The sequence below is a fragment of the Petaurus breviceps genome, unplaced genomic scaffold (assembly GCF_028583685.1).
Source record: "Petaurus breviceps papuanus isolate PSGF00001 unplaced genomic scaffold, PetGlider_PUasm1.0 90639, whole genome shotgun sequence".
Taxonomy (NCBI): Eukaryota; Metazoa; Chordata; class Mammalia; order Diprotodontia; family Petauridae; genus Petaurus; species Petaurus breviceps.
Window position 1 is genome coordinate 3816197 of NW_027187296.1, and position 9294 is coordinate 3825490.

Sequence of the window (9294 nt, forward strand, 5' to 3'; positions counted from 1 at the left end):
AAATGTTGATAGTAAATTTCTGTTTATCTTACAAGATTATTGTGAGAAACAGATGATGTATTAAAATTTAAAATTTCTCTATAAAGCTATTGTATGCAGCATCGTTACTTTTTGCTAGTGGACACACACTCCATGAATATAAAGATCGGTAATTGGACCACTTTAGTCTCTGCTACTTTTCTTGAAATATAGATTTCTGAATTAGTGTAATACATTTTCTTTCATTAATGGTAACACATACTGATAATGCCACCAGTAACCTAATGATGATAATACTAGCTTTCATTTATGTAGAGGTTTATACTTCACAAAGCATTTTGCATGTGTTACTTAATTTGATGCTCACAACTTTGTGAAACAGATATTGCAACTGTTACTACCTGCATTTTAGAAGTGAAAAAATGAAGGATCAGAAAAGGAAGGCAATTAGCTGGAGGTTACAAAACTAGTAAGCAGTAGTGCTGTAACTCAAGTCCAGGTTTTCCAAACCTAACTCCCATGCTCTCACCACTACAGTATATTGCTTCTATTATTTATGATCTGCAATTTACTCAACTAGAGAAAAGTTTTTTTTTTAATAGTCTAACTGATGCCTTTTATTTTTATCTCACAGTCAAAGAAATAGCCATCTTCTACCTTCTTCAAATTTTACTCTTCCTGTTAACAAAGAAAAACAATTAAGCAGAAGTGCTTAATACAGTGACCACATCTAACAATGTATTCTAGTCCTTTCTTGTCCAGCATACTTTGAAAGAAGGCTTATGGTAGTGACAACTTTTGTATGGAAATAATTTACAAATACATTGAGGAATTCCTTGGTGAGGGTATTTTTAGGGAGCAGGAATTCTTTTACACACAAAAAAAAAATTTACACTGTTAATCACTTATTTACCATCATGCAATTGACTAAAAGATTCAGTGAAGGCAAGATATTATTGCACATAGTTTATTAATTAAAATACACACGGACACATATACACATATATCCATGTGATTTTGTAGATCAAAATATTGCCTAAAACGATCTTTTCCAACAAGATATTTTCTATGCACATAATAAAATTTAAAAGGATTCCCTGAAAGATAGTAGAGATAACCTTGTTCAAAGATCCTCTAATTGTTAACCTAAGTCAAAGCATAAAACAATGAAATATAAGGTCTTGGAAGGTGTTCACGTCTGTCATAGAAAAGGTTGGTATAGAGTCCAAGTTGAAAGAGTTTCTTATTAAGGTTCTCTATATTCTCTTATCTATATATGATTCAGTTTCATCAAGCCCCAGAACATTTCAGAGGCTCCTGGAATATATTTATAATTATTCAAAACTTTCGTTTAGCCATCATGTAGGGGAAAATACAATAGATGAAGAATATGGTTTGTCTAGAGTGTGACATGCCATTAATTGGACAACCTATAGAGCTCATTTATTAGTATACTATCTATTTCTTGAACTTCCATGATATTAGGGGGTCGACCTGATCCTTGCACCCTGTTAATTCAGGTCAAGTTGGGAAGAAAATGATGTACTTATAGATCATCAAACATTCAACAAAAGGAAATTTAACCACCTCTAACATAGAAAGGATACACAGTAGAACTTTCTTGCCTCCTCATCCCTATGTGGAAATGTTTCTTGTCATCGGGGAAGTGTATGGTGACTTCCATTGTCTCAAATATCTGCTAAGTCTCAAAGGCACCAACCATTCATCTGTGTGGAACTTTTTATGCTCATAGGTGACCAGGAAGCCAAGTCAACATAGAGGCCACAAGGAATTTGCATCAAAGGAGATCTTGCTGTGCTCATAAGTCAATCGAGTCCTGCTTTATCACTTTATAGGGAAAATCTAGCTTGACTCGTGGTCCAGTGGATAGGTAATATTGGTGGAGAAGGAAAGAATATTGGTAAATTTTGGTTCTATCACATATGACAAATCAAATGGACAATTATTCAAGCTCAAAATTAAACAAGAAGGCAAGAACAGATTGAGTTATTTTGTGAATTGAAAAAGTTCCCATTAAGGATTCCAAACTTTTCCCCAAAACAAAAGGCTGTTTTGTTAATATCAATTTTTACTATTATTGTGAGTCTATGAGTCATGGAATATTAGTTTCTGAAGAAGTAAAAATGAGTATCATTTAGAGGGCAATGGAGAGGCTATATAACACATAACAAATGAGGTATAAAGAACAAGAACTAGGGTCAGATGAGAAACCAGGTGATAAAGTAGCTAAAAAAGCATTGACTCTGAAGTCCCGGGTTTGAAGCCTGTTTTTTTATGTTTGTTGTCTGTGTAGCTTTGGGAAAGTCAATTGACCTCCTTGGTCTTCAGTTTTCTCATCTATAAAATAAAAGTGCTGGGTCAGATAACCTCTGAATCTCCTTCTAGTTATAGATCTTTGATTCTATGTCATCAAATGAATCTGCAAGTGAAAAAGAAGCTGGACTGGTCACATTATTTGGTCAACATGTATTTTTCAGTGCTTACTAGCTACCAGGCAGGCACTGCACTAAGGTGGTGGATACAGGAATGAAATAGTCCTTACCCACAGGGAGTTTATAATTTAATGGCATATGGTAAAAGTGAGGGATACTAAATGGACAGTCTGTGTATCCATACTGATATGATATGATATATCATTGTGATATCAAGTTAAAAAGAGAAAGATTAATATTATGTTGGGTGGACCTTTGTTATGGAAATGGAAATTTAAGTCTTCCCTGCCCCTAGGCCCTTTGACAGGCTTAAGTGGACCTGGAGCCTATGGCAGGGGAGGCTTGGTTTTCAGGAATGCTTTTTGATTGGGCAGTGGGTCAAGAGGGTTGTTATATTCTCTGAGCCAGGAGGCTACATAAACCCTAATGTGAGGCTTTGTTTTGGGGCTCACTTTGAGAAGTGTTGTGTGATTTGACCAGATGAGACTCTGGGCATCCGTTGAGCCCCCCAGCTTTGAAAAACCCAGATGTTGATGTTTCCCTCTCTGGTAACTGACTAGGTATGGATGTAATGGTTGGACAGTTGGAAGCCTGTCTGCTTGGTCTGTTTCTCTATCTTCTTGTAAATTCTGCTTGTAATCTCTGGATACTCTGAAGTTCAGGGTGCTGACTTTTTCCCCTGAACTAGGTAAATGATATGTTTGATTGATTAAAGCAAGATTGTTAACCAATTTTGAATTGCTTTCCTTTAGAAAAGCAGATCTAAGAACCTGTGTTGGCAAGTATGGTGGGGTGCTTGCTGCTACAACCTTCTGTGACAAATTTATGGGAGGACATGGACAAGAGTTGCATGGAAAGGCTGGGAACTGAATAAGTTATAAATTGTACTGCTGGAGGGAATACTTGCATCAGTGAAATCTCCTAGATTATTTGTACATTTAATTTATTTTGAAAAATGTTGGAACTATCTCTAAAGCAGAGATTTGTTTTTGTCAGAGTGGATGGCCCCAATAATTTTAAAAAAAGACTACTAGGGAGCTTAGGTGGGTCTGGAGTCAAGAAGACCTGATTTCAAATCCAACTTCAGATACTTGCTGTGTGACCCTGGACAAATCACTTAACCTTTTGTGATTCAATTTCCTCACCTATAAAAGGAGGATAATAATAGCACCTGCCTCCCAGAGTTGAGAGGATCAAATGAGATAATATTTGTAAAGGACTTAGCACAGTGTCTGGCGCAAAGTAAGTGCTATGCAAATGCTTATTCTTTCCCTTTCCTTGCCAGTTCTAGCACTACCTATCATTAATATGTAGGACTGTTATGAGGAAAGCACTTAGTAAAATGTGAAGTAGGATGTCAACATAAGTTCTTCTTCAGTCATGTCTGATTCTTCTTGACTCCATTTGATGTTTTCCTTGGCAAAGATTCTGGAGTGGTTTGCCATTTCCTTCTCCAACTCATTTTACAGATAAGGAACTTTGGCAAAGTTGCCAAAGATAACACAGTTAGTAAGTGTCTGAAGCCAGATTTGAACTCAGGAAGATCAATCTTCCTTATTCCAAGCCCAGTGCTCTACCCACCATGCCACCTACCTTCCCCTTAACATAAGTAATTGCTATTATCAACCTAATCACTGTTACTATTGAATAGCCCTCAAAGAATCATTCCATGATATATGCTTAGTTATCTATGGACAGACACGTTTCCATGCATGAGTAATGAATGAACCTCAGAAAGAAGACTGGCTTATCTGTTGTTATAAGCTTAAGCGTGGAAAAAAAAAAGTGCAATTAGCAAAATTTTTAGTAACAATTTTAAAGGACAAAGTGAATTTTTGTAGTACAGACACATATGCATTAGAGCATAATTTTTTCTTCAATAGCTCAATCTAATTTCTAGTCCCAAAATTTTATGACATTAATTTGCATTGAGAAAAGAAACTAGGTTTAAGTCACTGTGGTGGACTGTGGGGCTTGTAGTCTAAAGATATCTGGATTTGAAACTTGCTTCTGGGTAATTATGGTGCTACTGTGCAAAGTCATTTAACTTATCTGTGCCTGTTTCCTTATCTATGAAATGAGGATAATAATAAATATAAAACTTGCTTCACAGAGTCGCTTTGATGTTATCAATGGAAAGTGTTATATTAATGTTTGCCCTTAATATTATCCAAACTTCAAACTTAGGCTTCAAATTGAAATTATTTAGCTAGTAATTCATGATTCTACCTTGCAGAGTAGGTGTTTAATAAATGTTAGTTGACCGACTAATTGACATTCTGTTACATTTTTGTCTAAATGAAAAAATAATGCAAAAGTTTTCTGTATAAAGGTGAGTCCTAATGTCACCTCACTCTTGGATCTATTCAGAGCTTCCATTACTGTTAACTATTACAAATGGGAAGAATTTGTTAAACACTAACTTTCTACAATCGAGTTTATTCCTGAATTTCATGACTGTGAGCAATTAATTATCAATTATTAGGCAATTACTATTTGTTAAGGTCTCTGCTAGGTATTGTATATACAAGAGACAAAAATGGAATAACCTCTGTTTTCAAGAAGCTGCCTTTTACACAGGATTGTTATGTTATGGGAAGCATTGAAACAATACTCTTTACTTACATTCAGTGGGATATATTTCAATGTTATTCTGTGATATGCTTTGGAAGTAATTTCTGATGCCCTAACATTTCCTTTTTAAAGCTTTTAAACTTTTCAGAGTACTTTTCCATTTATGACCTCTCACCTCTTCTACTAGATTGCAAAATCCTTTGGTCTACACTGCTTTATATAAAACTAGAAGACAATACTAGTCGGTTTCTATTCTCTCTCAAATATTATCAAGAGCACTTCTTGGTCTTTTGACTAATATAAGTCAGAGCTTGATCATGTAACTTTAACTGAAAATTGCTCATAAGTCTGTATAACTTAAATATCAACTGAAGTATGGTAATTTCTGATATGCAACTCCACAAATAGCAACAAATCACTGGATAAGATGTGAAAATCATTCTTTCCCCATGATATTCAGTTTATACGGGAGCACCTAATTGCTTCAGTAAATGTGAATTTCAGCCATTCTCCAGCTGATAGGCATCCCTTCAATTTCCAGTTCTTAGTCACCACAAAAAGAACTGCTATAAATATTTTTCTACATGTGTGTCCTTTTCCCATTTTTATGATTTCTTTGGGATATAGCAGTAGAAGCAGTATTGCGGGTTCAAAAGGTATGCACATTTTAATAGCGCATTGGGCATAGTTCCAAATTACTTTCCAGACTGATTGGATCAGCTCAGAGCTCCACCAACAATAAATTAGTCATACACACTCAATTGGGTATCTTACCCTATAGGAAAATAGGGGGGAAAGGAATAAGAGGGGGGATTGATAGAAGGGAGGGCAGATTGGGGGAGAGGGTAGTTAGAAGCAAACACTTTTGAAAAGGGACAGGGTAAAGGAGAAAATAGATTAGCTGGGGGGCAGGATAGAATGGAGGGAATTATAGTCTTTCACAATGTAACTACTATGGAAATGTTTTGCATAACTACGCATGTACAACCTATATTGAATTGCTTATCTTCCCAGTGGGGATAGGTGAGGAAGAAGGGAAAAAATCTGGAACTCAAAGTTTTAAAAACAAATGTTAAAAAAAAATGTTTTTTTACATGCAACTGGGAAATAGGCACTGGGGTATAGAAATCCATCTTTCCCTACTAGAAAGTTGGGTGTGAGGGGTGGGGAAGGATATAAGAGAGAACAGATTAGGCGAAGGGGTATTCAGTAGGCTCAGTATTTTGGGTAGGGGTAGAGGAAAGATGGGGAGAAAAACTTGAAACTCAAAATCTTGTAGAAATGCATGTTGAAAACTAAAAATAAATAAATACACTGGGACAAAAATCCCAATGAATTGGTGTTTCGACTCTCCCACATCTTCTCCAACATTTATCATTTTCCTGTTTATGTCATGTTGGCCAGTTTGATAGGTGTGATGTGGTACCTCATAGTTGTTTTTAATTTGCATCTCTCTAATCAATAGTGATTTAGAACATTTTTTCATATGACTATAGTCATATGAATATATCTATAGATAATTTTAATTTCTTCTTCTAAAAACTGCCTGTTCATATCCTTTGACAATTTGTGAATTGGGGAATGACTTGTATTCTTGTAAATTTGACTCAGTTCTCTATATATTTTAGAAATGAAGCCTTTATCAGAGACACTAGTTATAAAAATTCTCAGTTTTCTCTTTCTCTCCTAATCTTTGCATTGGCTTTGTTTGTGCAAAACTTTTCAATTTAATGTAATCAAAATTACCCATTTTTGCCTTTCATAAGGTTCTCTATCTCTTGTTTGGTCATAAATTCCTCCACTCTCCATAAATCTGACAGTTAAAGTATCCCTTGCTCCCCTAATTTATTTATAGAATCAACCTTTATATTTAAATTATATATTCATTTGGACTTTATTTTGGTAGTGTCAGATGTTAGTGTATACCCAGTTTCTTCCATGCTATTTTCCAGTTTTCACTTTGTGTCAAAAAAGAGAAGTTCTTATCCCAGAAATTGGGGTCTTTGGGTTTATCAAAGAGTAGATTGCTATTATCATTGACTACTGTGTCTTGTGTACCTAACCTATTCCACTGTTCTACCCCTCTATATCTGTATCTGAGTCAATACCAAGTAGTTTTGATGATTGTTGTTTTATAATACAAGTTAAGATTTGATATGGCTAGGCCACCTTACCTAGCATTTCTTTTCATTAATCCCCTTGATATTCTGGACCTTTTGTTCTTCCAGACAAATTCTGATATTCTTTTTTCTATCTCTAAAAAATAATTTTTAGTAGTTTGATTGGTATGGCACTGAATAAGTAATTAATTTAGATAGAATTGTCATTATTATATTAGCTCAACCTACCCATAAGAAACTGATGTTTTTCCAATCATTTAGATCTGACTTTATTTGTGTGAAAAGTATTTTATAATTGTGTTCATATAGATCCTGGGTTTGTTTTGGCAGGTGGACTACCAAATGTTTTATAATATCTAGACTAACTTTAAATGGAATTTCTCTATCTCTTGCTGTTGAGCTTTGTTAGTAATATATAAAAATGCTGATGATTTATGTGGGTTTATTTTATATCCTACAACTTTGCTAAAGTTGCTTATTATTCCAAGTAGTTTTTTTCTTGATTCTCTTAAGTATATCATCATATCATCTGCAAAGGGTGATAACTTAATTTCTTCTTTACCTATTCTTATTCCTTCAATTTATTTTTCTTCTCTTATTGCTAAAGCTAACATTTCTACTACCATATTGAATAACAGCGGTGATAATGGACATCCTTGTTTTGGCCCCAATCTTGCTGGAAATGCATCTAGCTTATCCTTTTTACATATAATGCTTGCTGATGATTTTAGGTATATGCTACTTATCATTTTAAGGAAGACTCTTTATTCCTCTATTCTCTAGTGTTTTTAATAGGAATTGGTGTTGTATTTTGTCAAAAGTTTTTCCACATCTATTGAGATAACATATGGTTTCTGTTAGTTTTGTTGTTGATATGGTCAATTATGCTGACAAGTTTTCCTAATATTAAACGAGCCCTGCATTCCTGGTACAAATCCTACCTGATCAAAGTGTATTATTCTCATAAGTTGCTGTAATTTTTTTTGCTTAATATTTCATTTGTTAATTAAAAAAATAATACAGGGGTTGTTGGAGGGTGGGGAAGGAAAATACAGAAAGATGGTATGAGGGTGCTTAGCATATTAAGCAACACTCTTGACGTCTTCCAGGAAATTAAAACATATTTTGAGAAAGAACTAAGAATAGCAAACAACTGGTCCATTTATATCTGTTTAAAAGTTGTATGTATTTGGAAAGTTCATGGAATCATGCACTGCATACTTTCATAATTTCAATTTGAAATTTCAGACATTAATCTTAAAGACTGATTAGAAAATAGTGCAAATGCATAGTTTCCAAATTACTTAACATTATTTCCAAATTAGTATTTTCAAGAACTAATATCTTTATTTAATTGGTAGGGAGAAGTAGGAGTGGAGGAAAAGAGGAAGGAAAAAAAGCAGATTATTTAGTTGACTTTGGTGGGTCATCCTTAAAATTTCTGAAAACACAGTAAATATTTTCTTATATATTACTCAAAACACATGTTGAATATTGGTTCTAGAATGCAATCTTGTTGACTGTCGTTTTCCCATATAGAGTTTCAATCAGAACGGGAAATAACAATTGTATATTGTGTTAAAATGTCAGCATCTTCTACTGTAGTAACATTTCATTTTACCATCTTTCCAGTCATTTATTTTCACAACCTTGGAATTATATCCTTGATTTTTTCCTCTTACTTATGCCTTCTATCTAGTTGCTAATCCTAATGGAGTATCATCACATGCTTCTATTGACCAACTCCAGAAAGACCCTTGAAGACTTGGACTTGAGTGTTGTTTCACATTCATTGTGTGACCCTCATACTTTATGGAGCAAGTCATTTAACCTCTATGAGACTTAGTTTCATCTGCAACCCAGTCCTTCTCAGCTAAGCTAGTTTGACAGATTTAGTCTGACTTCTTACTTGGGAGGATTTGTCTAGCCTTATTCTAATTTTGCCTTGAAAAATTAAGGTTCATCTTCCTACTGTGATGAAACTTCAGTGTAAGGTTTTAATGGAAACCTCATTTTCAACTAAGAAAACACAAAAACACAAAACACCCTAACTTCTTACTTATGAAAGATTGCATTGTGAAGCACAGAATGGATTGTTTTAAGTTATTCAAAGGATCTTTTCCTCCAGAAAATTAAAATTAAAATTATTTCAATGCCATAGCTATAGC